This window comes from Triticum aestivum, chromosome 3A, assembly GCF_018294505.1.
Source record: "Triticum aestivum cultivar Chinese Spring chromosome 3A, IWGSC CS RefSeq v2.1, whole genome shotgun sequence".
Classification (NCBI taxonomy): domain Eukaryota; kingdom Viridiplantae; phylum Streptophyta; class Magnoliopsida; order Poales; family Poaceae; genus Triticum; species Triticum aestivum.
In genome coordinates, this window is record NC_057800.1 from 12,306,309 (window position 1) to 12,329,923 (window position 23,615).

General features: G+C 46.2%; 1 pseudogene; it reads right to left on the reverse strand.

The window, feature by feature from the left end:
- Positions 1-6,005: 6,005 nt before the first annotated feature.
- On the reverse strand, positions 6,006-6,144 carry LOC123063864 (uncharacterized; annotated as a pseudogene).
- Positions 6,145-23,615: the final 17,471 nt, after the last annotated feature.

Here is a 23,615-nt window from a genome sequence, read left to right on the forward strand (position 1 = left end):
TCCTCAGGCAGGGCTCGGGGGCACTCCCCTGGATGGCCACCGACCTGGCTAAGGTCACGAGGGAGGCGCTTGGGCACCACATGGGGGCGTGTTTCGAAGCACGTTTCCCTCAAGAAGGAGTAAGGCAAGGAGGGCCAGACCCTCAGGAGTTCGTCAGCAAGGCCATTCAGGAGCTACAGGAGTCAAGAGTCATGAGAGGCGGCCGCCGCCTACCAGCTGTGGCTCCCCATCCAGGCGAGGATGGTGGGCTGCGCATCTGCATCGACATAACAGGGCTCAATCGAGTCGCCTCTCTGGAGCGCCTCTGGCCCATGCAAGTGGGGCGCTGCGAAGGTCCACCCCACAGCTACGTTCGCATGCCTTATGGCTTGCCGAACGCGGCTGCCACGTACCAGCGCCTCATGAGGGGCATCATGGAGGCTCAAGAGGCCAGGCGTTCCGCAGCCCTGGCGGAGATGGAGATGGTTCGCGAGGAGCCACCAGCGCCTCCGGAGCCTCCCAAGGCCCCTGGGCCTGGGGCTCGTGAGGATCGGCTTCCGCAGCCCACCGAGTCTTCTACGCCAACACTCCTTCGTCCTCAACATCATCAGGTGACATCTTTCAAGTTTCATTTCCAGCTGGGAGCGCCCCCCAGGGCTGCATTATTCCCAGGCCGCGTGGGTCCGTCCCTGCGGCATGTATCCCTTTTATTTTATGTTGTTAGCTTACCTTGTTGGGGGCGCCCCTCGGGCTACATCATCCCCAAGTCGCTCGGGCCTGACCCAGTGATGTCCGCCTTCCCAGCATCTATTTGAATGAATCCACTCCTTCACGGCTAATGTGTTTGACCTAGTTGCCCGCTCAACTGATGCCAACTGACGAAAGTGCTCCCAAACAGCACGACGCTTGCGCATGGGTCTGTCCCTGCAACACCGACAAACCTGAATGGCTGAGCTCTGGCCGTGGCAGCCCCGCATGGCGCCACCTCGTCAAGCCTTCAGTGCCTCATCGCCCCTCGGAAGCAACCAACGGCTGACTCTCAATTGTCATGGCACCTCGTTCTTTCTATGATGGGTCTACAGGATCTCCTAAAGGAGCTGCGTCAGGCGAGGCCCTTGCGGTGTCTCCTTCACTCTCATCCGCGCGAACCGCTTGCACATTAAAGGGGGGGTGCCTGAGCATCGCGACTCAGGGCTCCTACTGGCTCTCCAGCCCTCACCCTCTGGCCTTGTCCAAGGCATCACGACCTGGCATACCAGCGACGGCTGAGACTCGCTCGAGGGCCGGGACCCGAGGACGTAGAGCAAAAAGGGGAGCAAAGGCGAGAGGGGAAGGACACGCGAGGACCTCGTCGAGCAACCTCACGCCTGCCGATGCACGGACCCGGCAACACACCAGAGAGCGGCCCCTGATTCTCGAGATAAGTCACCACCTGGAAGCACCAGCTACCGTGGCACCATCCCCGCACCTAATGCAATCCCGTGTTAGCGACGCCGCTCTCCTTTCTCACCCAACGACGGCTGCTTGAGCGCCAAAGGGGACCTCCTGAGCATCGCGACTCAGGGGCTCTTACGGGACCCCGGGTCGCTCACCTCCTGGCCTTGACCACGGCATCGCGACCTGGCATACCAGCGACGGCTGAAGCCGCCTTGGGACTGGGACCTGTCGGCGCAGAGCACCAAGCCCTCGTGAGGTTCGAAAGGGAGAACTGAGCTAAGACGGAATGAGCAACTCGCACAATTCTACGACAAGGGTTATATTAACAAAACAGGATCACAGGCACCTTACAAGCCCCCACAGGACGCGTCTTTGATTCCTCGCAGGGAACAGATCCTAAAAGGACGCTAACTACACGCGCCCCTGCAAAAGACGCCATCATCAACAGTGGGTCGTCAAGCACCGGCGCCAACCCCATCCAGATCAGAGTCGGCGACGGCCTGACGAGCCCGCCCTGCTCCAGGAGCAGCGCCGGCTCGGGGGCTCGTAGCTGTCGTCACTCGTCTCCGGAGTCGCGAAGAGCTCGCCAGAGTCGCTGGACCCTCCAACGCCTCCGCCGCCTGAGCAGACGCCAAGGGAGCGGTCGGCGGGTCCAGTCCTCGCCGTAGCAGGGTCCCGACCACCTATCCCGGGGCAGCACTCCAGCCGGCGCCCGTTCGCATTGAAGACCTTGAAGAACATCACCGAAGCACCAACGTACTCCATGTGGATCGCGAAGGAGCCTCTTGTCCTGTAAACCCGGGCGATTTCGCTCCAGCCTCGAGTCATGAAGACCTCGCCCGGGGCAACGACAGCGACCTCTGCCTCGGTCGCGAGGGTGCTGCAGCTGGCGTGCTGCAGCCAAAGCTCCAGGAGTTCTCCTTGCGGGATGATGGAGGCAAAGAAGGGAGGAAGGCGAATCCAAGACTGAGGAGGCATGGCGGCGTGGAGCATGAACTCTCGGGAGGAGCCCTCGGTGTAGACCCCAGGGGGGACGACCCACACCTTCGTGACCCGGCGGCGCCGCCCGTGGCGATCGGCATCGACTCCTTCAGAGCCCTCGATGTGGGCGTACAAGGGAAGCGGGAACCCCGGCGGTGGCCGCTCGCACCAGGGCCTCAACACCACCTGATGGGCCCCCTCGTCCAGGCCGCAGAGGGCGAGCCGTTTCTTCGGCGGGAGCAGGTCTGGTTCCTCTCGGGGAGCCTTTCCCTTCTCTACCGTCGAGAACCGGCGGATCGGAGCCATCGCAGCAAGATGGAGCAAGGACCGGGAAGAAGGAGAAGCAAGAAGGGATGGACTGGAAGGGCACACGCCGCTCCGTACTTATGGCCGGCGAAGGCCAACCGCCGACCTCCACGATCGCAGGTAATCATGACCCGCTTTGCATGCAGGGACTTGTCCAATCCGTGCAGTTGCCGAGGCACCGTGGGGAAGTGGAGACGCCCACGCCCAATCAACCGCCACGCGGCGCCCAGCCAAGAACAGACCCTCGCGAGGCTGTTCTTCCTTGTATTGCTCATCATCATCAGCCCAAGAGGCAATCCACCACACCACACACTAGAGTAGGGTATTACACCACAACGGTGGCCCGAACCAGTATAAACCCTGTGTCTCTTGTGTTGTTCTTTCCATAGCTTAGATTTTAGCGAGGCGGAGGGGTGCAGGTAGGTAGAAGGGAAATCTCCGCACGCACCACAGTGTTCGAACCTCAAGGGTCTGCCGGAACCCGAAATCCGATAAAGCCTTTGAAGTTTATCACTTAACCTAGAATACCATGCTCTAGGTGCTTGTTTCAGACCATATAATGCCTTGTCAAGTTTGCACACATAATGATATTTGTCTTTTACCTCATACCCAGGTGGCTGTTTCATGTAGACTTCCTCCTCTAGAACGCCATGAAGAAACGCATTTTGCACATCCAATTGATGAAGACTCCAACCATTTGATACTGCAACAGAAAGAACAAGTCTGATAGTAGTTGCTTTAACAACAGGACTAAACGTGTCCTCATAGTCAATACTGTACCGCTGTTTAAAACCCTTTGCTACTAATCTAGCCTTGTATCTGTCTATTTCTCCACTGGACTTTCTTTTGACTCTGTAAACCCATTTACAATCAATTATATTTCTGCCTCTTGCTGGAGGAACCAAGTGCCAAGTTTTGTTTCTAATAAGAGCATTATATTCTTCATCCATAGCATTTTTCCAGTTTTTATCCTCGAAAGCCTCAATTAAGTTTCCTGGCTCACCTGTGACATCTAGGCCACCAAAACGAGCATTACTGTACCTGACCGTGCCATCCGTCCGAACCTTGGGCTTCAAAACTCCATGCTGTGATCTGGTTCTCATCGACACAGAATCGGCAGCAAGGGGCCGCTGCATAGAAGATCCGGCGGGATCCGGCGCGGCAGACGATCCAGCGGCACCTGATCCGAGGCTGATTTCCTCGGAGCCGGAGCCAGTTGCTCGTTGGGCCACTTGGCGAGGCCCACCAGACGACGCGGAGAGGCGCCTGGCCTGGCGCGTGAATGCGGTTGGCCCACCTGCGCCGCTGGGCCCGCCTTGGATTGTCGTTGTCTCACCCGCGGGCCGCGGGGGGGGGGCGTGGTCGTCCGCTGGTGGCCCGCCTGACCCCGAGGCAGGTGCGTTGCCACTGCCTGGCGCGGCTGGCGAGGGCGGATCCACACCGGGATCGCCGCTGTCAGCTCCTTGGTGCAGCACCTGAATCCTCCTCGTGCTCCGCGCTTGTCGTTTGCTGCTGCATAAAATCATAGTGCACAACCGAATTTCCTCCAAAATTTATAGCAGAATTTTCATGAGAATTACCCAAGTGATTATTAGTTGTATGTTCGTCCCCATGATCAAGAGGTAAGGAGGAGGAATTTTCAGAGAGAAGAAGGATTTCGGATCTGATAGGTGCACCGGCATTAGGGTTTAATTTGGCAAAGGGAAACACCGTTTCATCGAACACAACGTCCCGAGAAATATAAACACGTCCAGCGGTTATGTCTAGACACTTGAAACCTTTGTGAAGGTTACTGTAGCCAAGGAAAACGCATTGTTTGGAGCGGAATTCAAGCTTGCGAGTATTGAAAGGACCGAGGTTAGGCCAACATGCGCACCCAAGAGCATGATAGTTTGGTGTTTCATGAAATAATTTTTCTAGTGGAGTTTCAAGATTGATCACCTTACTTGGTGTGCGATTGATCAAGTATGTGGCAGCGATGAATACCTCATCCCAAAATTTGAGGGGCATAGACGCATGAGCTAACAGTGAGAGGCCAACCTCGACAATGTGACGATGCTTTCTTTTGGCGGAGCCGTTTTGCTGATGAGCATGCGGGCAGGAAACATGGTGTGTGATGCCAACTTGGCGAAAAAAGGAATTTAACCTCTCATACTCACCACCCCAGTCGGTTTGCATGGTGATGATTTTGCGATCAAAGAGTCTTTCTACAAGTGCTTGAAATTCATGAAACACTTTAAAGACCTCTGACCTATGCTTAAGAAGAAATATCCACGTAAATTTACTGAAATCATCAATAAAGCTCACATAATAATTCTTTTTATTGATTGAATCACGAGAAGGTCCCCATACATCAGAATAAATAAGCTCTAAAGGAGCATTCGAAAAACTACTAGAATGTGGATAGGGAAGTTGGTGACTTTTGCCTTGTTGGCATGCATCACACACCCCCTCTTTATTCAACTCATGAATTGAAAAAGGAATTTTGTTCTTGCTAAGAACATGCTGAACAATTTTCAAAGATGGATGACCTAGTCGATCATGCCACCTTGACGGAGAGATCTTGGTGGCACCAAAAGCATGCCTGCTCGGGCCTAAAGAAGCTGATGATAGGGGGTAGAGGCCGGCTCTACACCTGCCGTGGAGGAGGGTGCTCCTCGTTGCCTTGTCCTTAATGAAGAAGAAACGAGGGTGAGTTTCAAGAAACACATTATTGTCTTGAGATAGACGATGAGCAGAAACAGGATTTTTTGTGGCTTTAGGTGAGTAAAGGACATATTTTAGATGAAGATTACGAGTGGGAGTACGAACATATGCTTGACCAATATGAGTAATTTTCATACCTGCTCCGTTGGGCATGTTCACTTGATCATGGCCGTTGTATCTCTCCCTCATGGTGAGCTTGTCGAGCTCTCCGGTGATGTGATCTGTGGCGCCTGTGTCAACGTACCAATTGGTGTCGACGCCGTAGGAGGAGTTGGACACGGCGCTCGCACTCTTATCCTTGGTGAATGCGATGTCGAAGCGCCTGTAGCACTCTATGGCGGTGTGGTTCGGCTTCTTGCAGATCTGACAGAACACCTCAGGGAGCTCATCTCGTCCCCCGCCTCCTTGGCCACGCCCACCGTGACCGTTCCCGCGGCCGTCGTTGCCTCCATTGCCACGGCCACCACCGTGACCACAGTCGCCTCCGTTCCTGCCACGGCCTCCGCTGCGAGAGAAGCCACCGCGACCGCCACAGGAGGCGGCGTTCGCGGATGAGTGGGACGATGAGTTGCCACCCTCGAACATGGCGAGGCGGCTCTCGAAGCTGATGAGTTGGGCGTAGAGCTCGTTGGGCTTGATGGGGACGGTCCTGGTGCAGATGGAGGAGACGAAGGACATGTAGTCGAAATCCAAGCCAACAAGGATATACGACACCATATCATCATCCGTGAGCGGCTTGCCGATGGCAGCCATCTCATCACCGAGGGCCTTCATGCGGCCAAGATACTCAGCGATGGTGGAGTTTCCCTTCTTGGTGGTGGAGAGGGTGATCCTCGTCTTGACGATGGCCGCCTGCGTCTGGGAGATGAAGATCTCCGTGATTGCAGTCCATGCTGCTGACGCCGTGCTGCATGTTGTGATCTGAACCATCACAGGGGGGTGAGATGGAATTGAAAAGAAAACTCAGAACCTGTGAGTCTCGAGCCCTGTCGATCTCATATGCCGGGTTCGGCACATCGGTGACCTTGCCGTCTTTGTCCGACAGCTTGGGCGCCGGTTCCTCCCTCTCTGGATCGAGGTAGGTGACCAGCTGAGCGCCACTGATCGTGGCCAGAGCCTGCGCACGCCAGACGTTGAAGTTGGAGCGATGGAGTTTCTCAGCGATGGGGATGAGCACGGATGGAGCGGCTGCGGTGGAGCTTGAGGAAGACATGGCGCCGCAAGGGGTTTTGGCGGCGCAGGAGATGTGCGTAGAGGAGAGGCTCTGTATACCATGTAAATATGGGTTAAGCGTATGCCTTAGCAGGGACGCGTTGCGTGTTATTTATAGGCACAGAAGATTACAGGGTTTAGGTAGTTAGGTTGTTGTAGGATTGATCTCCAAGTCATAATCTATACAAGGGATAGAGATCAACCTAAACATATCCTAACTACCTGAATACAACACGCACATGCCCACACATGTATACGGTTTATATGTACACCGTATACATTCTATAATACATACTTTAACAATGACTTAGATGTGCAATACTTATAGCACATCTAGATATGCTTTAGCAAAGCTGTTACATATGTTTGGAATATATAGATCAGACACGTACGTAATCCCGTCTCCAACTAACGGAGGTTAGGCTCGTACCCTGGCCTCCATGGCGGCGCACTTGAGGCCTTGGGCGGATCTCCATGCCGATCTCTTCCTCCCCATCGTGGACCGCCTGCGATCGCTGAGGGACTGCCTCGCCGTCCGCGGCGTCTGCACCGCGTGGCGATCGGCGCTGCCTCCCGGCCCTCGGTCCCCGTACCTCCTCGTCCTCCACGCCTTCCAACCCTTCGACGGCGGCCTCCCTCGCTTCAACACCCATGCCTACGCCCTATCCCTCCCGATGCAGCGCACGTTTCGCCTCCCCACGTTCGCATGCCACAGCAACGACATCACCTGCTCCGGCAACGGCTACCTCACCATTGCCCATGGTCGTCGTCTTGGGCTGTTAAATCCTGTCACGGGCGAGCAGATCGAGCTCCTTCCTCTCCCCAACATGCCGTACCCTCACAGAATCGTGCTCAGGCCGAACCCAAGGCCTGATGAATACACTGCCGTGGCCATCTGCAGCCATGACAACGTTAGCAAGGTCATGAGCAAGGTCGCCTACATGTCGAGCGGGGACACTGAGTGGACGATCACCGACATCACAGCGGATGGACCGAAGCTGGTCGATCTGGTCTACAAAGACAACGATGTATACTGCCTCGATGAAGATGGTGGCGTGCAAGTCCTCCACATCCCCGTCTCCCAAGGCGGCCCGATGAAGGAACCCAACGTCTGTCCCTTGCTGGCTGAGCGTGTCGTGGGTACCCCCTTCGCCCCGCCTTACGACACCGTGGCCAAGGAAATATCTTTCAAGCGCCTGTTCTTCTGTGAGGGCATCCTATACCAGGTGTGGCAAAACACCAGGCAAACCATCCGGCTGCGGTTACGGGAAGGCGGTGTATTCATCATGCCCTCGGATGAGATACTGGTTCTCAGGTACTACCCGGAGCGATGGCCATGCTGGGATGCGGTGAAGGATCTCGGAGGCCACTCAGTGTTCATCGGCAGGAACAACACGGCGGTGGTGCAGGCTGAGGCTACCCCGGGAGTAAGACCCAACTGTGTCTACTGGATTGATTGCGGGCTATGTACGCCGTGGGTGTTTGACATGAGCAACAAAACCTCTACGCATTGCGTTCGTCCTCCTTGTGGTGTAGGATTTGCAAGGTGTTGGTACTTCAGTAACAGTCGCTAAGATTACTCACTAGTATCGACAGCAATGTAAGAGACACGCCGAATAACTAGATACGGGTCTGGAAGACTTCAAAATACATGTTCTTTGCATTTTCTAATCTTGTTTAGGGATTGCATTTCTAAAGTGTTATATCTTGGTCTTTTGAATAAACTGCGGTTCAGTGCACACGAACCCTTTTTAGTTTAACTAGCAAATGTGCCCGTGCATTGCAACGGGAGAAACAAATGCTTGCATGCCTGATCCATTCATGTTGTTAATTCTAATATTTGCTACCATCACAAATGGTGGCTAACTTATCCATCTATTCAACACCCGTCTCTGTTAAACTTGATGCATGCATCGTCCGAACTAAATCACCAATTACCGTGAACTAGATGACAATGTAACTAAACGTCTCAACTTATAAGTAGTGAAGGAAGTCAAGGCCCTCCTGGTGAATGGATGATGAGCCTTGTTAAGATTCGTCGTAGTAAAAAATGTGCTAGCCACGTTAAGGCTGTAGTAGGTACACAATGCATGGCCTATTGGCTGTGAATTTTCGAGTTCTTTGAAAGTTAGGAAAGCTATACAACAATGTGACCGGTTGATGGAATTCCAGTTTCCATGCAAAACCCGGAAACTTTGTGAGCGCAAATGTGATCTCGATGCTAGGTATGCGATTGACAGAACGAGCGAGATGAGATTCCAGTATCCAATAAGTTGTCTGCTATTCATGATTCTGACCTCTATGTCAGCACAATGGGCAGAGCCCCGGCCGTAGTTGAAACAGGTGTCCTGCACCACAGTCTCCTTGACGTCCAACGTGATAGAGTCGTACAGCAGACACCTACAATTTGTTGTCAAAAATATTGAATCCATATGTATTATATGTGTGGTCTTTTTTGTTGGAAATTATATGTGTTTTATCAATAATATGCAAAAAGAAAGCTACAAATTATATTAAAAGTGAATAGTTAGTGTGTATATTTGCTCAACAAGTGGTCAGGAATTAACATAATCAGAATATACTTTAAGTCAGTATGATATGAAAAAATCAAGTACTGTCTAGTGAAAATTCATACAATGCTGGTTTGAATCCTTCAAGCCATGTCTCACGAATCCTGTTCCTCATTAGTTAATTAATTAATTTACTAATTTAACGACATCATCATGTTCCAGGAATCCCTCTCTCTCTCCCATTAATTAGTGGACTCTCTCAATTAATTCTGATCTAATTGGCCACAAGAGCGTGCATCAGCTGATTTAATCGCATAACTTTTTTCCCACTAAATAATCCTACGGTTGTCTCTTTTCCTTTTTTCTTTCTAATATAATCATCTCCCCCTGATTTTAAGGGATGGGGCCGGGCCTTATTATGTTCCAATCAAATCAAGCCACGTAGACGGGAGCACGGATGGGCACACGACGGGGGAGCAAGCAAGTCTCATCCTATCAGGAGACCATAATCGCTTCATTTTCGCCCACTAATCCCTCCATGAATGGTGTTGCTGTTGTGCATCAGCCGGTTCAATAGCATAATTTTCTCCATTAATCCCTTCATGAATGGCGTGGCTGTTGTGCATCAGCCTATCTTATCCCATTATTCTTTCCCACTAATTCCTCGACAAATGGCGTGGATGTGTTCTTTCCCACTGTTTCCTCCTTGAATGCCCGGATCTCTCTCCGTCTCTCCATTAATTTCGAATGCATCTGCTTAGTAATCTCAACTCTCAAGGCGCTTATTGATTTCAACTTGTACTCATATATAAATTGGTGAAATTATATGCAAAGAAGCGAGGTGGTATTATACAATATGTGTGAAACCTCTTCTGTTTACACAAGAAAGATTTAGATAAGTTGGATCTACGTAAGGAAAACTGATGGCAGGTGATGAGTTAATTTGATCCCTGAAAGCAGTATATTTTGCCGGATTCATTGTTGGGCCACAATACAGGCTGCTGATGTACGGCCAGGGGCCCAAGCGGGTCCATGTACGTGAGACAGAGAGAAAAAAGGCGGAACTGTTTTCTACGACGTACGAAAATCCTGTAACAACGGACGGACGAAAATTTCGTTATGACGGACCAAAATTAGGGAGGAAGAAGCAATAGCCCCTTTATTATTACTAGGACAAATGCCCGTGCGTTGCAACGGGAGTGTAGAGAAAACATATAACACTGCAATATGATTTGTATGAAACGACGGGAAAAAGGTGAAAGACGAAGCTCTGGAGACTCGCTGCTCTAAACTTGTACTAATGATGCTAACAAAATGATAAAAAAATGACACATAACTTTTACTTAGGAACAACATTCCAATGACCTCATCAAGGTGATGCCAGAGTTAGTAACCTCTGGTTCACGCTAAATATGGCAAAGATCTTGGTGTGTGGCCAATGAAATAATCGGATGAGGGACATTATCTAGATTGTTGACGGTGTCGTATATTGGTATGTGTTGGAAAAAAAAAATCACCGAGCACGACATAGTCTTGCGGCGGTCGGTACATATTGAATGACGAGATTCATCATTCATGATGCATGATTTGAAATCTTCTTTTATTGAATGGATTCTAATCATTACTGGTGCTTCGGTATGGAGCAAATGTCAGTTGCCATGAATAGTGGCTTACCAGATCGAGAAACTGAGTTGCGGGAAACAGGACACTGACAACAAAAATGGTATATTTTGAGGGCAGATTTATAGACTTAGTTCGAGACATGGGACATGATCCCAAATCAATTGATCTAGGTGAAGAACAATGAATTGACCTAGGGATTTTTTTTTTTGACTTAGTTCGAGATATAGGCCATTATCCCAAATCAACTGATATAGGTGAACAATGTTAGTTTCAGATAATTACATTACACTGAAATTTAAATTAGAACAATGTCAATAAGTAATATAACATTTTCGACAATCTAGAGTACCCGGAGTAGCAAGTATACCAACTTGGTAGCAGCAAGCAAAACATGTATCTTTTGTGTTTTGGTAAAGACCATCTCGTCGATATCAGGCAACACTGCCTGGATGCCGTCCGGATGCGGTCGTGTCCCTCTCTCGAGACATAAACGGTACTCCTAGTCTTACTTGACACCGGCTCAAAAAAGATGTTACGGGACACAGATGGTGCTCTGATGAATTGGCGATTACATCAACACAAACATGCAATGAATTCTGGAGCTGAATCATGACGTTGGCAAGAGGCCTAGGTTACTCCACATAGTTGTAGGCTTCCTTGGCTAACTAAACGGTTTCATTTAATGCCAAAAACTTGTAGATTAATAGCAGAAATAATGTAGTACATTTTTTTGCGAGAAAGAAATAATGCAGTACTTGTCAATATTTGTGAGCAAATACCATAGACCAACATATGCATATCACATTCTATGTCAAGAGAAAACACGTGAAAAAGCACTAAGCATAATCTCACACAGGATGGATCAACAAACAAATGAACCCAGGTTGTTGGACAGCTTCAATTAGCGGTTCGTAAAAGAACAATTAATCAGGAATTTGGGGTTCACATGTGGGTAAAGGAAAAAAATCCCCATTGATCATCGTCACCACACAACAGACTTATCACTGAACCGCGCCAACACAATGGAATATTTATAACTTCTAAAACTAATCTAGTCAATATTTCAATATATAAACTCTTTTTGAAAAACAATACATACATTTTAAAATGCAAGGGCACCTTTTGAAAATTCACCTATTTTTTCAAAAAGCACGAACACATTTTAAATTACACAGCCATTTTTAAAGCATGTAGACACTTTTTAAAATTATATAAGCAGATTTTGGGGAAAATACAAACCACTAATTCTGTAGCATGCACGTATAGAACTTGAATCCACGTACATATATGGATTCTGTATCCAAGAAATAAAATCTATTGTACCTTTTTTCAGCTCAAAATAAAAATCTATATGTGCGTGCACGCTAGCGCTAACACGTTTGTTGGTAGCTAGAAGAAATCAGCCGCCTCGCTGGCGCTCCAGCGTCCTATTCACAGTTCCGTCCAGATAATAATAAAATAAAAGAAACAACTGTACATGCCCCACCCAATTTATTGGTTTCAACTCGCAGCAGTATTTAAATTAGTTTATTTGAGTGCAAGGAAGCGAGGTGGGATTAGACCGGCTAGCTACCACCTACGGGAGTTGAGAGTTCAATTCATATATGGAACATATATTTTTCACTTTTTTGGTCAAGGTGGCAGGAGCGGGCCCATCAAAGAAAGGCTGAGGCCCACTCGGTTGAGGCGTAGCGGCCTTTGGACTATGCTTTCTCAATGCACGAAACGACGATAAATATTTTTCTGTGAATAGTACCACCTCGCTGGATCTAAAAAACTAAAAAAATAATTTAACCGCGGGACGAAACCAAGAATATCACCTTGCTTTATTAGTATATATATATATATATATATATATATATATATATATAGGTATAGGTATAGGTATAGGTATAGGTATAGGTATAGGTATAGAGGTATGGAGGTATAGATATAGATATATTAGGTAAAGATAAAGATTACATGTATTTTACGTTTATTAACTATATCTAGTTTATTGTAATGTTATAGTTAAATTATTGAGGATTTATATTTTTAACCAATTATAATCCATCAACGTCCATAATGAGTGTGGAACATTCTAGGATATCTTGGTTATTACAGTGGGACGCCAAATGCAGAATCTTATACCAAAAATTCAAAGACAACGCAGCGACTGTTGTGCATGAGTAGGGTTGCAGTGCAGGAGGACGCTCTTGTTGCGCAGGTCCTCCCCCATGTACTTGTACCCCACGTCCTTGTGTATATGTCGAGTTATCGATTGACGCTTGTACCATCATTTGCTCAGGAACGAAGCTTCTCGCTGGCTGTCTATTTTTTCAGAAGAACTATAGCTAAACAATGTGATCTCTACTTCATCTGATCGACGTGTGGAGACAGTTGTCTACCTAGTCCGCATGATATTAGCACACACACACATACAAATATACAATCCTCCACTCAAATGACAGATTTCGAGGTTTAGCAATATAGTTTTTATCTCTGAATATACAGTGGTCAGTCAGTATACAGTTCCTCGTTGCATGTGCATGCTACTAGAAATTTGGAGCAACATAAAAGCGCAGGTCAAACCAGCCATCTAGCAACGCACAGCAGCCAATCTTGATCTATTATTCCATTCCAGTGTCGACAGTACAGCCGAGGATGGTCATGTGGATAGAACAGTCCCCTCCCCAGCCCCCGCGTCGTCCGCTTCGGGCGACTCGGGTTTCCCCGTCGCGCCGCCGCTCCCTCACCCTCCCTCCCTCGCCGCCACCTGAGAAAGCCGCCGGATCCGCTCGCGCGGCCGCCCATGATGGTGGCGGCGAGGCCTCGGTCGCTCCTTTCCTCGAGGAGGACCTCGGATCTGGGGCGGCGGCCCTTCTTGGCGAGGCAGCAGCGCCTTCTCGGCCGTTGTTGTTCACGGGTGTGCTCTGGCCGGCCGCCTGGAAAGTGAACCCCGTCCAACGTTTTGGGTACCGAGCGAAATTTCACGATTTCGCGCGGTTACCGCGTTTACCGTCGCCTCTCGAGAAACACTCATACCAAGCAAAATATCTCGAATATTTTGAAATTTTTGAATTCAAACGCTCACTGTCCACTTAAATAAGCGGCACCTCTTCTATGCCAACACAACTGGTGGTGGCCTAGTGGCAAAGGCCTCCCGTTTAAAAAATACTGCAATGACCAGGCGTCGGACTCGCGACACGAGCAAGCTGTAACTGCGGTCCAGTAACCACTACGCCAAGGAATTGTTCATGGTACTTATGAGTAAAATGGTTAGTATATCGACGTCAAAAATATTTGAATTCAAATTTTGATTTTAAATTTCGCCCGAGTTTTTTTCGGAATTTCGCGGTTACTGTGGTAACCGCAAATTCCGGTGACCCTCGAGAAAAAAGGACCGCTTGGGATCCAAAACCTTTACCCCGTCCAGCTCTTCTTGCAGGACGGCGAGACCCTGACGTAGACGGCCAGTATGGAGACGTTGGTGAGGTAGGAGACGGCGTCGGCCAGCGCGGCGCCTCTGATCCCCAGCCGCAGCCTGTACACCAGCGCTCAGCACACCAGCACGTGGCTCACCGCGGTGGCGCCGGAGCTGAGCATCACCGGCACCACCAGCTTCTGCGCCTGCAGGAACCGCACGTGGCACTGCAGCCGCCCCCGCCGCGATCTCTGGGCCCTGCCCCAGGTGCAGCAGGATCGCGCCGGTGTTGGCCCACACCGCGGCGATCGGGAGGCTCGCCAGGCCTAGCACCAGCATCGCCCTCTGCTTGTACACTCCCAGCAATCGGGGTCCTCGCTCGCCCCGGAGGCCTGCCCGCACAGGGTGTCCAGGGCGAACGACATGCCCGTCTGCCATGGTTCAACAAGCTAAGTGCAAAGTGGAAGATGAACGTGCATGTGAGCTAGCTAGCTCGAGTGGTACCGTACCAGGAAGCTGAAGCCGGTGACGATGGCGAATGAGCTGGCCATGGAGGCGCTGGCCAGCGCGAGCTCGCCCAGGTGCCCCACGAACATCACGGAGATCATCTGGATGACGCTCACGCTCTGCAGCAGGCATCCCACGATGAGCGGCCCGGCCAGGCGGAGCTGTCTCTTTGCCTAACTCCATGGATCTGCTCTTGGTGCTTCCGCTGGGGAGCTACCTCGGCTCACTCGGTCAGTGTTCCTCTCTCTCTCTCTCTACTTTTGAAGGTAAAAAGACAACTGATGTCACACATTATGTAACGGAAGAAACACCGATCTATAGAAAACGGACGGCTGAGAATTCACCAATGGAGTATATGGCTGGATCCAGCGGCAGAGGAGCCGGTAGGGCGAGGTTGGGCTGCCGCCTCATGTACCTTGATTTTCTGCAACGTTTATACAGGTATATGCTGTGTATACACCGTTGGCCGGCTGGGTTGATCTCTTCGAGCGAGTCGTGGTCACGCTGGAAAAATAAGATGTGCGGACAAGCAACCTATTTGGGCCATGAGCCCACTAAATGAACTCCTGCTGTTGGGCTGTTAGTCATCGATTGAGCACTTACAAGTTACACTTAAAAAAAAAGAGCTTAAGTGGGCGTGAACTCAGTCGGTAATGGGCATTGGGTTTTTGTAAGCGTCTGTTCCATTGTTCCATTGCATTGACTCAAACAACATCGGTCTTTATTATTATATTGTTTAAAAAGAATGTAAGGTTCCTGTTTCATCTTTCTTTCCACCACACCTTCGTCCAACCTTCTCCATATGATAATTAATAATCTTAATTTACTTACTTTCTGAACCAATTTCACTTTAATTTACTTACCAAATTTCTGATCAAAATATGGGTAACCCACGGGCAAAATGTGATGAACATTTATATGCATACAATCGGATATTATGGGCAGGTAAATCACTTCTAATCAAAATATAAGGTAAATCACGGACATAATTTGATGAACTTTTATTTACACAATTGCGTATTATGGTCAGGTAAATCACAAACTAACGTACTAGAATATTTATATCACATTGCAATGCACATTCATTCTTCTAGTTATAAGAACAATGGAGCTCTATCATTGTCCGGCACCCTGACAAACCTTAGTCTCTAGGTCCGCCACTGTTACCGGTTGTGACGGCAAATTTTTATGCTAGAGTTCGCCCTCCATCAAAAAAATTTCGTCCTCCGCCACTAGCTGGATCAGCACAGGAGCCTTGGCGTAAGCAAGAACAGTTCATTTACATGGAGACTTTTCAGAAATGTTATCTCTCAAATGTTTGCCCGGAGGCCAACCCTAGCAAACGGTATCCCTGTCGTTGCACAGATATTGGCCAGGCGCAAGGCCAATGCCACATCAATTCCCTGGAGGTGAGCAGCGAATGGGCGGGCGTTCCTTCAATTTTTTTCAAAAAATTAGTGATGCGCACTTGGAGGGAGTGGAACTAGCAGTCAATGCGCACTCACCATTCAGCTGAAGCTAGGGTTTGTGAACACTTGCGCTCAAACTTCTTTTATGTATTTGATTCAACTATTCTTTTTTTTCATTTGAAAAAACTCTGAAACATGTTTTCTTCATTTTTGAAAAAATAAAATACCTACTTTTAGAGGCGAATTTTTCTAAACTCACCATGTGCATTTTTATTATAGGTAGCATGGCAATTCCTAGAAATACTAACATGCCATGCTCTTCAATAATTTAAACCACCATGCGTATGATAACAAAATGTCATGCACTTAATAAATAAAAACTATAATGAAAATGCTATCCTCACATGGCGGTTTTATTATTTATAGCATGGAAATTCTATTATTATTAACATGAATTTTTTTTAAAGAGGATGGCATGTTTATTATCAAGACGATGACATTTTTATTACTGAGAGTGAGAGTATGGCATTTTGATTTTCAATGTCATGGCAGTTTTATTACAAAGAGCATGTCACTTTTATGAATAGGATGTCATTTTTATTACGGAGAGGATGGCATTTTTGTTATCAAAAGGATGGCAATTCCATTATTGAGAGGATGGCATTTTTATTTTTAATGGTATGGCAGTTTTATTAACTAAGAGCATGACAATTTTATAACTAGGATGCCATTATTTTATTATGGGGAGGATGTAATTTTTTGTTAAAGGGGGTGGCAATTTTATTTTTGAGAGAATGGAATTTTTATTATTTTTGTACTACCGCTTTTTTTTGTTCACAAGATTTGTGGTTGATAACTAGAAAGGTGGCAACTTTTGTGGCATTTTTTATTTCTAAATTTAAATTTTTTTCAGTTCAGGAAATAAATAGGCTCATTCCTAAAAAAGGAAAAAAATCATGCAGGGAGTTACGGGCTGTTTTCTCGTACATGGGCCAGCTGGATGGTTCACTCAACCGCGACAGCCCCAACGAACGAAAATGCTCGCTGGTGGAACGACTCCCTTGCGAACTAATCATTTCATGGGTAGCTCCTCCCTGGTCATCATTCCTTAGATATTACGCTCCATATTTTTGGACACTACTAACGAGCAGACCTACACTTACAGGAAGGATCACCCCCCCCCCCCCCCCCAAAGAGTGTCGATCGAGCAAACCAATATCGCTCCCTCATACGTTCGCTATATATGTTTTTCAGTGCAACGCAAGGTGCCCACAATCTAGGGCGCACGAGAAAAAATGAGTTGGGCCCAATTAGCTGAATATTTTGAAAAAAAATGGCATCTACAAAAAAGTAAATATTTTTTGATACATAAAAGGAAGAAAAAACATAAATTTGGGCATGAAAAATAAATAAATTTGCCATGCCCACAAAATTCCCCTCTAGAAACCAAAAGGTAAAAGAAAAATGGGGAAAATGATCATGTTAAAAAATATATAAATCCATCTATATGAAAATGTAAGATTTCCATGCTCGTGTTCAAGATTTCATATACCAGGATAAAAATTAAAAAGAAAGAGAAATTGCCATGACAAAATGAAAACTCACATAAATTAAAAGTAAAATTGCCATGCTGCATTTAAAAAAATCATGATATGCTCTCAATGAATTTTTCATGCTATAGAAAACAATCTTCCATGGTAAAATACAACAAAACAAACATAAGTGAAAAATTGCCAAGGTGTTGTACGAGAAAACATCCATGGTTAAAATTTTGCCATGGTCGATGGCAACTTGGATGCAAAATGTTCTATATATCGTTGAAAACTTGGCAAAAATTTTGTACTTGTAATTAAGGGTTTTTTTTTCTTATCTAAACACATGACAAGGTGTTAAATTTTCTGTAATCATCACATGGGGACCTGTTGGGAAAAAAGTTTAACTTATACACTCCAAAATTAGGAAAGATAATTCACTAAAAATTATGGCAACAATATATATGTAGAAGAAACAATGAATGAAAACTCTTAGTTTTACCATCTGCCTAGGTGGCAATTACAAGTTTAGTGCCCTGCTTAAGTGTGTGTTCTAATGGTGGCAACTTTTTTTTATAACATAGGGTTTTTTCAAGAAGTGGTGATTTTGCACCCAGGTCGAGATGCTCCCATGTGTGAACAGTAAAATTGTTTAAAATAAGAGAAAAAACAAAAAATCTGATTTTTCTAGGGAAATATGGTCGAATGTGTGAGCCCATCCCAAATTTCGTGGAGTTTGGACATTCGAGGACCTTGTGGTTAACAAGACAAAATTTTGGCATGTGAAAAAGTTAAAAAACGCATTGCTCATAGCCGATTTTGTCTTTTTTGTGCGAGCTCCTCAAATTTCTTTTACCACGAATTTTTGCATGCACCTGGCACGCTGAAGGATCTTTCATGCAAAAATAATAATCAATTTTTTTTAAGTGTTTTACTATTTGTTTTCATTTTAGTGTTCACCTAGTGTAGATGAGCCCAAGCTCCGAACTGAGTTATTGGTTTTTTCAGACTAGTATTGTTTTGTTAGTAGTTTTTAGATGACAATCACTAGGTTTTGCACCTGGCAACTTAATCCACATGGATAAAACATTGAATGAAACTATCTACACCCCCATTGTAAGTAAACAATCATGATGGCAAAATTATACAGATAATGGCATTTTCAAAATAATTGTTCTCCAAGTCATGGCAAAAAGTGCAGAAGCATTCTCATCAAATGGAAATTTTAGAAAAGAAATAGATATCTAGATCATGGCATGTTAATAATGACCCTTGTTTGTGATTGTTTGATCGGGGTCAGTTAATGAAGTCAGTGATGAGGGGACGTGCTATTCAGTTTTGTAGTGGTGCTTGTGGGGCATTATTCGTTCCATTCTCGTTGAGGGTTAAGTTCCCTTCATCCATAGCCCCGGACAATGACTGGTAGTATCTAATGATATGTTGATTCAGCTTAGTCCCTCGATATATCCCTCATCCCGGCAAAGACTATAAATACACTATTTCCTGTGTCGCCCATTGGCAACCATGTGAGAACTTTCGTGTGTTGTTGTCACATTCCATGATGAACTAGGCTTGGGGTCTTTGGTACCACCAAATTTCCACTGCTCGGAGTAGAAGTGATACTTCTCATTGGATCTGATAGCTTTTTCGCGATGTTTGCAAAGCCAACCTGCTCTAAGCATCCCAATTCATATTTGAATGGATAGCATGCAATGGGCGACCTACCAGAGTTAGATTTCAAGAATGATCAATGCATGGTCCAAAAGTGTCTAGATATTCTCAAGGGCATGCAGGGGCGGAGCCAGAAAATTTAGCCATTGGGTTCATTTATTGACTTTGCTGTGAATGTTTGATATAAATTAATTAAGTAAAAATAGGTGTATCTAGTGTTGAAAACACCCACGCAAGATAGGTTACCCCAGCATAATAATTCTGCAAGGAAGCTGGATGGAACTCAGGATCTCCAGGCCACAAGTGGAGAGACTCTACCACTTTGTTAAGTGTAAAATCTAACTTCACATCATCTTACAACAAAGATTATAACACTAAAAATAACTTAATGTCTGGAAATATGATATCACTTATCATATATCGTGTTACATAAATACCAAAGAGTGCATGACAAAGCTGTTACATGTTATAGCCAGCTCAGGACCAAATGACTTCATAGCTTCAGATAAAGCTTTTCATCTTCCTGTAAGCATTGAAGAAAATGACCATTAATTTCTAATGACTCACTCTCAGTCTTGTCCTTATTGTTATCCCTAAAAAGATAGCAGCAATAACAAAAGGTCGTATGCATCTTGTCACTAATCACTATACTAAGTCAACCACCATATTCATAAAATCATTCCAGATTAAATCTGGGTGAAGCATCTCCAACTCCAATGAAGCTCTAGGAATAATCACAGGTGGTATCCCGTAATGTCTTATGGTTAGATATGTTCGCCTAATCTCATATTGCTTCTTAGAATTTTTCAATCAGCCGGATTGCTTGCAACATCGATATTTGATGCACATTGCCTGGGTCTAACAACTGGACATGATGTGTCTGTATCATTATCTATATCGGTAAATTGATTTTTAGTTGAGAAATATAGATCAATAAAAGTATATGGGATAAGCAATTAGAAAACTAGGGCAAAAATCAATATTATAGTGCCATACGAGATTAGAGAGGAGATGTGGAGATTGTGATTCATTACCACGAATCTGGACTAGTTCTTGGCCTGTCGCTCAATACCTGGCATCTGGCGACCAATCCACGACGGAACACCGAGAAAGAGAGACGAGATTGTTGAGTTTTTTTGGGAAGTCATTGAGCGAATAGGAATGACGAGAGGCGGCTGCCGAGTATTCGTACAGAGAATTGGCGAACGAACAGACGTAGGCACTCTACTTGGGCTTTTGGGCTTTCGATTGGCCAGTACGTGAGTGGGATCCTATTTTTCTTTCCTTTCTTTTTTTGTACGTGCGATCCTGGTTTGATGGGTTCAGCGACGATTTTCTGTTGGGTTCATACCAAAAAAATACTCATACGCACATAGGGCCACAGGGAAATCGTTGGGTTCAACGCTGGCTCCGCCCCTGAGGGCATGCATGCACGATTACCAGAGGAAATTTAAGTTCCCATTTGTAAACCTAACTACTCAATGGAGTTTCTCGTATTTCACCACGAGGTGGTTATTAGCACAAGTGATTGCCTTCCCGACATACAAGATTTCCGTAAACTCCCCCCTAATAAGCATGTGGTATGGGTTATCCTTTCCCAAGTTGACCATTTTGCGTAGAAAGGCGGAATTATTCTTAACTTTGACAGCTCCATAGACTCCGACCAGTCTCCATGTAAAATTGCTAGCCCTGTGAAATTCACCAACCGAGAAATCTAACAAGTCTATGGTTATGCTCTATATGCCAAGTAACATTCCTCGTGACCTTCCCATGGCGTTAGACAAGGCCATGTGAAGTCAAACCTCCTTCTAAGGTGGTCGAGGACATACATAGGGAAATCTTGTCTACTGACCCAGAAATTGCCACAAAATCCATCTCCGAGTTCACGCACACAATCACCCATGTGTTTATGTTTAGCTAAGTAAGATAGACCTCTGTTATTAAAAACATGCCTTTCATGTGGAAACTTGTATTGGGGTGGTAATTTATCCCTTCATGTGTAGTTTTTGTTTCTTTACAATTGAATGAGACTTAGATTTGTGTGAAGATGATGTCAAGTCACAAAAAATGGACTCAGGTCTAGCTTCGTCCAGCCCAACCTCTATTACCGCACCAACCAAGTGGAATAGAACTGAGACATCATATGTGGCCTCAGCCTCCCCCTCCTCGGTATTTAGGTCAGGTAGCGGGCTAGGACATTTACGAGAAATATTTAAACTGTCTATCTCCATATGTTTGAGCACCCCGCCCGACAAACATGCACATCATCATCATCATCATTCTTTCCCATATAGACTCGAACATTCTCTAAGATAGAAGAAATATGGGTATTCGAGTAAGAAGAAAGAAATGTTTTTGTGGAAGAAGTACCCGACTTGTAGTCCAAGTTGCGTGCAGCATGACTTCGCATCACCTTAGCTCAAGAGTTCTCATCGATATGTGAAGAATCGTTGGAGGAGACTGCATGGCGGCCACTGCCGCGAAGTGAGATTGTCATCCCATCTAACGCATGAGCCACTGGTGACCCTGGATGGACAGTTGGTGATGGATGTGGCGATGACAGCATGTGCAAAGAAACAGCCTGGTGGAATAGGACCATAAACATTAGCAGGAGCCACCGCGTTGGCCGTTGTGCGACTCGCTAACTTGGTCTTGGTCCTTGCAACAATCGCAAAGGATGACACGGTCGCAGTTGATGCAGCCGGAACAACCGGCATTAGGGTTGAAGTCGGCACAACAGGTGTGGATAGCGTGACAGAGGGAGTCAGCAAAGACTCGGGCCACACTGGCAAAGGTCGCATTCCCGCCGGGGCAACCACAACCCACCGAGCTCCGTGTTGACCTACGTCTGCGACGAGACTTCCTATGAGACAAATGTTGCGTCAGTTGACAACGCTACCGATGGGCCAAACCCTAATTGTCTATTTCGGCTCATGAAGCCATCCTATGGCGAGCCGACAAACTATAGCACGACCCAGCTACTTAGTGAGCTACTACTAGTAGCCAATGTGTTTCTTTCTTTTAGATTTTATTCGGCTATTTGAGTAACTACCGGGAAATGCTATTTCAAAAGTGATTGTTTTCCATAAAAATATTTTAAAATGTTTGTGAAGATTTTTTGAAAAATTAAACATTTTTTTATGTTTTTAGTCCTTTTAGAAAGCAAATCTTTTTAAAATGCCACCTTTTTGAAAATGCGATCATTTTTAGAAATATTGAAACATATCTTTAAAAGCTAATATTTTCTGAAAACAAGTATTTTTAAATTCCAAACATATTTTCAAATTCTTAACAATTTCTGAACATTTCCTATAAATGCAAATATTTTTGATAAATTCCAAATATATCTTGAAATTTTAATTATTTGAAATGAATGGGAAGTAAATGAAATGAAATAAAAAATTCAAAAACCAGTAAAGGAAAAATGGAAAGTGAAAAACAGATAGGAACATTCTAGAAGGTTCCCTTCACTGGTCAGGAACCTTAAAGTTTCCTGCGACAATTTGACTTAGATAGAGTAGAACGTTCTAGTAGTTTTTTCTTCACGGGATAACGAGCAAGTAGTTGGGTAGGCGCGAGAGCTATTTCTCGATGAACATGAGATGGAAGGATCTCTAGCGTTAAGCATTTTTCCTCTCCCTCATATCAGGGACAGCCCGATTCATTTTTTCTATTTGTTGGCTTTTCATATGATCAAATTGTTTTCTTTTCTTTGTTCGCTTGAATTGCCATAGGTCACTCGTTTCATCTGGGTTTTTCTTCTTCCTAAATTATAATTATTGCAGCTGCACTAATTAGAAGTCGCGAGCACACCCTCTGCTGGCCATCCGATGGTCCAGATCGCGCCCAGGTGGCACCTGGTCGGGAGCGACTGGGCTGAAGCGTCGTGAAGCGGTCGAAACGCCTGCGGTGCTATGGGTGGTTCCTCATCCCCTCGCCCAAATCACCTGTGTCGCCTAAATCGAGGTCGTGGCGCCGCCCAAATCGCTGTGCAGGGGGAGTGGATTGCCGGTGCGGGTGGTCGGGGCGTGGAGCAGCACTCGTGTGCGGTTCGTCGATTTTCTTTTTATTGAAACATTGCAAACTAATTCATCACATATTGCATGACTTTACACTGACCAAATAAACTAACAACAGTAACGCTAAAGATGATTCGTGTGGAGGAGTAGGAAAAATGAAACTCAGTGCTTCCAACATATCTAGTAGAAGGGTCTTGTTTACACTAGCTCATATAGTTAAGAGTAAGGAAAAATGAAACTCAATCAAACATAACCCAAAAAGCTACAAGGTAATCCTGGGAGTGGTGGCCATGGACAGTTTTTACGACCAGGTATCCTGT